Below are 6,991 nucleotides of genomic sequence, written 5' to 3'. Positions count from 1 at the left end.
GTTTCAAGAGGAATTATGTAATTACAGAGCCTATGATTTCTAATATATGGTAACATTCTTAAGGTACAACTGTTCTATCAGTATATTAATGGTGAATCTAAAAATCAAAGAATGTGAAATAATTGATTTAGAACACCCACATAACCCTTTCAAACTTCTAAAATATAAGTGCATCTGTGCCTTTTATGAAATAGGTAGTTTTATTTAATATCTCTCCTCTGAAGATAGACCTGGACCCAATAAAACCAACTTCAAAGATGAAACTTGTTGACAATTTGGGTGGAGAGGATGTTTCCTATTTCACAAATCACGATTTTGCCAAATGTCTATAAGCTTCTATTTCTTCTCCTCAAGGCTCCTAGCTGAGATGAATTGTTTTGTTCTGTCTTGTTTCTGAAATCATAGAGCAGCGCTATTGGAAAGGATATTCAATGTGAGGTCAGATAACCTAAACCTCGTAGTCCTTGTATGACTTTTTACAACTTTAAAATGGCCTCAATTTCTAATTGATAAAAATACTTGCCTCCCAGAAGTTTTACAAGGTTTAAATAAAAGATTAGGTGAGGAAATGCTTAGTAATGTGAAAGACTGCACACATTAGTATCATCATAATCGGCAATAGACACTGAAACGTTGATCATAATATATTAAATAGTTCATTAGAGTGGAAAAGATCAGGGGATAGAGGAAGATGATATTTTCCATAAAATACTGAAAGGTCAGTGAACTACCTGAGAAACAGACATGGAATAACAAGTGTTCTGCAACCTCATCTTTTTTGTTCCAACAGTCAAAAATAACTTATTGTCAGATTTTACACTTTTGCAGAAATTGAAGACTATTCATTTAGCACTGGGGTCCATAGAGCCCCCAAAACAAAATCTAATGATACTGTTAGGTAGAATAAGTGCATGTAGCTAATCTCAGTCATCCAAGGAGATAGACGGTTGGAGACTGGGATAGCCAGAGAAGAGAGAGGGACCTCTAAATCAGAACCTAGAATCTCTGTCTGTACAGATATACAGAAGTTGTTATTTGCTGAAGTTTTACTGTAGCGAGCACTGTTTAGACCTAATACCTAAAAAATGATAAAGAAAAGACATACAGAAAATATAGTAATCTTTTTTTGTTTTAGTTGCTGTTTTTGCCTCCTGAGGCTGATTTTTGTAAACCACATTTCCCCCACTTTTAGCCCACAAACACAGATGAGACTGAGTCAGCCCTCACCTCCTGGAGGAGAGCACGCTGCACAGGCTGAAGCCAATCAGAGTAGTTTTCCAATCCAAGGTTTCCAGTTCAGTGATGAACTTGTTTCCCAAGGGATTCAATAATATGCAATGAAATTTACAGAGAAGCTTCTAGAGAAGAGTAACTTAGCTACTCATATTTAGTATAGAGCTGCTGAGGGCTTTTGCTTCCAAAATGGGAAAATGGTCTCTGAATGAGAATAATGAATAATGAGAATAAGGAACACAGAGTTGAGTCAGCAAGACAGGTGCCAGGAAGGGGAAGAGAGGAAAGTGAATTCTGCAACAGACTGTTCCTGAGACCTGTCCTTACCCTGGGAATCTTCAGGTAAGCTCCCCTTGCTTAAGCCAGTTTGCACTGGGGTTTCTTTGACTTGCAACTGAAAAGGGTTTAAATGATAGAGTAATGGAAAATTACAAAAGCCAGCGAGTCATGAATAATCAAAAATCACAGATTTAGTAAAGATCAAAAATTAATCACCTGCCATCAAAAGCCCGTCACACAGACAGGCAAAGCTGCGGTCAGAAATGAAGTTACCCATGGCAAGTTAGAGGAGAAATCACATACCAGGAATCCGAGTAGGCAGATGCCCAGAAACTAAACAAACAAGTGAATGAAAACCAGATAAATTTTATCACCAATGGACAAGACTGACCCAGAGTAGTAGTTCAATAAGTATTTTTTAATAATTTTTCTTAAGGATAAAACATGTGATCAGAATATATTGTTTCATATGAATCAAAGAGGCATGAAAAATTAAATAATATAAAAATAGAAGTGCAACTTGAAAAACAGCACTAAAGGCTATCATTGACCGTTTACTATGTCAGAAATGACCCCCTTTGTTTCTTATACACCTCATGTTATCTTCACTAAATTTCCATGAGATAATGCTCTCACCTGCATTTTGAATAGATAAAGCCATGCTACAAGAGTGGGCTTTGGAGAGAACACTGCTTCATAGAAACTGTTTCCACATTATTCTCATTTCTTCATTCTCTCCATCTATTAGAATTAGACACCCACACCCTTGGAGGGCTTTTCAGTGTCTCCATCACAGTGGAGATTATGGCTCTGAAGACGATTTGCTTTGGCCAGAGTGATAGCGGCCATTTTTGGATTGAGGATGTGTAAGAATCACGTGTCACTGCTCTCTCTCTCTCTCTCTTGCATTTCTGATGTCCACCGTGAGGAGAATATATCCCAGGTCATGAAGGCATAAACCTGAACTCATCCAGAAGCCTGCAGTGCAGAGCTCAACCAAATCTTGCCTAAATCAACCAAACCACATGCACATCATGAGGAAAAATAAATGTTTATTGCTGCAAACCACTAAGATTTTGGAGATTATTTTTATCACAGTTTTTTTTAAAGGACACTGATTCTGAAGAACACACTTATTCACAACAGAAAGTATCTAGACAAACCACTAATCCAAAGGCAAAGCCTGATTTGACTGGCAAATGGGATCCAGAAATTTCTTGCACCTGGCTAAGAGAAGCACTGATCCTGATTCACTGACTCTGTACGTGCACTCAATAAAGTTTAAATTCATCTACAATCAGACATGTATTACAAATGGTTCAGCGCCTCATGGGGAGGGATTGTAGCAAGAGCCCAGACCATATTGTCCAGGCAGGTTCAATGTAAAATCCAGACCTTGCCACTTGCCAGCTGTACTAATCTTACCGCACTTTTTTTGTGTTGCATCCAAAAAATATGACAAATAACATCTAACTCACTGGGTTCCTCTGAAGGTCTATTGATGTAATGTTTTATCAAAATCTGGAACAATGCCCATCCCAGAGCTAGCACCTACCTAGCAAATGGTGGCTCTGCCTGGGGTAGTTGTATCTATCAATATCATTTGTTACGATCACTCCCAAACAATCGAAGTGACCTTTTTGACAAGGGATTCCTCTGGTGTAGTGAAGTGTACTTGAGCTGCGAAATACATTTGGTTGTTGTGTGTTTCCTTTGGGAAGAAAAATGCAAAACAGAAGAGGCAGTTACTCATCTGGCAATGATAGCAAATATCCTCATTCCAGAAACTCAGGTTTCTCCTTGAAGATGTCAACCTCAAGCGGATTGTAAAGATTTCTTTTCTTTCAGTTTTATTGATTCCCTGATTTGATTTCAACAGTAAAAAGCCAACAAGAATGGCAGCTATATATTGTTGATTTTCATCAATGTCTTAGTACAATGAGATGCGTGCATCACAAAGATAAAATATCCGGAAATAGCCTTGCGATAACAAATACTGCCTCATAGGCCCAGATGAGCAGGTGGCTCACCCACCGAGACACCCTGGGACAATGGAAGGAGGACCAGTGGCAGTGGGCAACTGAACTTGCTCTGTTATTCTCAAAGATGTAAATTCAAGGCGCAGCAAGAGAAGCAGCAGTAGCATAGTTCTGTGCGAGTATTCATTACCTATGGGATCTTTTTTAAACTCTTCACACTATAAATGACTTAATTCATATGACCAGCCTGTAAGATAAGTGTTATTGTTCCCTTTTTGCAATAGAGTTCTTTCCCATGATTGCACAGCCACTTGTTCCTACATATATTTTATGCCTAAGACTTTATTCTTAGACGCGTTGCTGATATCTTTCCTTTTTTTCATTGATTTATTCTTTCAACAAATACTTATTAAACTTCTCTATGTGCTAAGCAAAAATCCTTGCTCTCACGGAATTTCAAGGAGGCATAGAGACAGACAGTAAATGAATAAACAAGCATATTCGGATAATAAATGCTATGGGGGGGTAAAGGAAAGTAAGAAACAGCAGGGAATGTAGCAGAGCGGGGGTGCTGTTTCCAGGAAGTGGTCACCTCAGTGAAGGCTTCATTGATAAGGTGATGATTGAGCAGCTCCTAAGGAAAATCTGCCTGCCAGCCATGTGGACGTTTGGAATAAGATCATCCCAGGCAGAGAAAATAACATGCAGAAAGGATTTAAGGCAGGGCCATGTTGGACATGTTTAAGAAAGAGCAGACAATCCAGAGGCGGCAACAGTGGTGAGAGAGACGATGAGAGAAATGGTGAGAAGGCAAGTCATAGAGGGACCCACAAACCATTGCAAGGACTTTTCCTCTGAACGTTGTGGGAAGTCACAGGCAAATCTGGAGAAAAACCTTGGCACCATCTGCATCACGCACTTGAAGGTTCTATCTGGCCCCTGTACTGACAATAGGAGGTAAGTGCAGAGAATCTAGTGGGAAGGCTAGTTCAGTAGTCCAAGTGAGAAATAGTGATAGTTCACATCCCTGCGTTTGTGGTGGAGGAGGCTGACAGTGGAGCCCACAGAATTTACTGATGGACTGGACATGAGATGTGAGAAAACAAGAGGATTCGAGGATTCTTCTAAGTTGTGCAGTATGAGTAACCAATGTGAGTAGGTTACATTTACAACAGTATGGCTGTAGTGTTAAGGGATGAACTTAATCGGGAAGCACTTTAACAGCCCAGGGTGCAGCCCAGGATGTAGGGGTAAAGAGATAGAGGGTGGAATGAGTGACAGAAGGAGAGACAGACTCTGAAAGCACTGACTCCTGTTGACGTTGGGTTTGAAGACAAGGTGGTGATGTTTTGTGAGGCAACCCTTACGAATTCGGAATAAGTTCTATTTATTTTTGGAATTCTGCAAATCATTACAAAAAGCAACCTTAGAGGTAAAATACATAAGATGACATTATTCCACCCAAAAGATTAATGGAATAAAGTATAAGTGAAGACTGTCATCCATTTTATGCCATTCTCAGAAGTGCACTTAAGGGGCACCTGGGTGGTTCAGTCTGTTAAGTGTCTGACTGTTGATTTCTGCTCAGGTCATGATCTCACAATTTGTGAGATCGAGTTCTGTGTCAGGTACTGTGCTGAGCACGGAGTCTTCTTGGGATTATCTTTCTCCCTCTCTCTGTGCCCCTCTCCCATTCATGCTCTCTCTCAAAATAAATAAACATTGAAGAGGAAGGAGGAGGAGGAGGAGGGGGAGAAGGAGAAGAAGAGAACTTAAGCTGGTGATGGGCATGGTGTGCATTTATTTCATGAAGACACAGTTCCACAGATATCTGCCAAGGTGAAGGCACGTGAACAGGTTAACATGGGTCTTCAGAGCTTAGAAAAAATCATTTACAACAAACTGAATTACAGACCATTACTGATCACAAGCGTTTGCTCACCTCTGTAGGTATATATTTGATTTTTGTAAACATTCTAAGGTGACCTAGAAACCACCTTCAGGACAAGGCCATTTGGATCAGATGGGGACTGAGAGTCAGAAAATGAGATGCCATCATATAGTGGAACTACTCTACTGCATGGTCAGAAATTACTTCCAAACATATCTGGAACAAAATATCAAGACAATCAGCCAGTCTGTAAATATGATTTCTTTAAAAGATAGTTCTATTATGGGACACCTGGGTGGCTCGGTTGGTTAAATGTCCAACTTCATTTCAGGTCATGATCTCACAGACTGCAGGTTCGAGCCCCACGTTGGGCTCTGATGTCAACTCAGAGACTGGAGCCTGCCTAGAGTTCTGTATCTTCATCTCTCTCTGCCCCTTCCCTGCTCACACTCTGTCTCTGTCTCTGTCTTTGTCTCTCTCTCTCAAAAATGAATAAAACATTTTTAAAAAGTTATTTAAAAATATAGCTCTGAGTATAGCAACTGATGTGTTATGTGATAAACTTTACATTGCAGTCTTATATTTAATAAGATATTGACAATAAAAGGGGGTAAATTAATTAATACAAGTTCCTCTTAATTTTATTTCTTGATATGCTTTGACGAATTTCTTGTATGGTGTTTTTTTAAATGGCTAGGAGCACAATGAGCTCTTTACTAACTGGGAAATGGCTGAGAATTCAGGTGTAATCTGAGATTCAGGAGATTACTCTTCACTTACCCTAAAAAAGATTTGCAAAAATAAAGAAGGTGAAGAAAGAGAAGACACAGTGCCAGGCGAAAGGAGATTGGCTTTTCACTCTTTACAAAAAGGATGTTTTCTTCCTCTGTCTTGTATTTCCTCTTTATTTCCCTGGGAGACAGACAGTGAGAAAAACACATTACTCAAAACAAGCCTGAGACTGAGAGAAAATAATAAAATCAAGTGATAGGTTACAAATGAGAAAAGGGTCCGGCAAATGAAATATCTAATGACAATGAAGATAAAGAGAATGCGTAGGAGCAGACAAAAAGAAAAGGTACTGGAAGGAAAGACCTATAGATTCAATCACAGACAGGGCCTGAAAATTAAATGCCCCTACCAAAAATCGGCTTGCGGGGAGATAAAAAGAAAATGGGAATTGCAGACGGGAGAGGATAAGTAATGCAGTCTATCCCTTCACAGAGTAGAACCTGGGTGTAGAGAGAAGCCATTAATATCGCTTATCCCCTCAAAAGTCATCAAGGAGGGGTCAACTCAATATGGCCCTTCTGCGAGAGCACAAGGGCGGTAGTGCAGGGCTGACTATGTGTCTCACAACAAAGTCAGCATGCGAAGAGAGCTCTGGTTTGAGAAACAAGCAACCAAGAATCTAATTCCAGATCTGTCACAACTCACCAATGTCCTATAGGAAGTCCCTGGGCCTCCCAACTTCATCATTTTAAAATGGGATAATCGAACTCAATGGTTTTGAAGGCCCTTTCCGGCTCTACTGTCTAATGACTTACGCAATGTCTGCCCATGTCCTGTCCCATGATAGGCATCTGACCCCAAAATGGTGGACAGATAA

The sequence above is a fragment of the Lynx canadensis genome, chromosome C1 (genome assembly GCF_007474595.2).
Source record: "Lynx canadensis isolate LIC74 chromosome C1, mLynCan4.pri.v2, whole genome shotgun sequence".
NCBI classification, from domain to species: Eukaryota; Metazoa; Chordata; class Mammalia; order Carnivora; family Felidae; genus Lynx; species Lynx canadensis.
The sequence above is the reverse complement of the archived record's forward strand: the minus strand, read 5'-3'. Positions refer to the sequence as shown.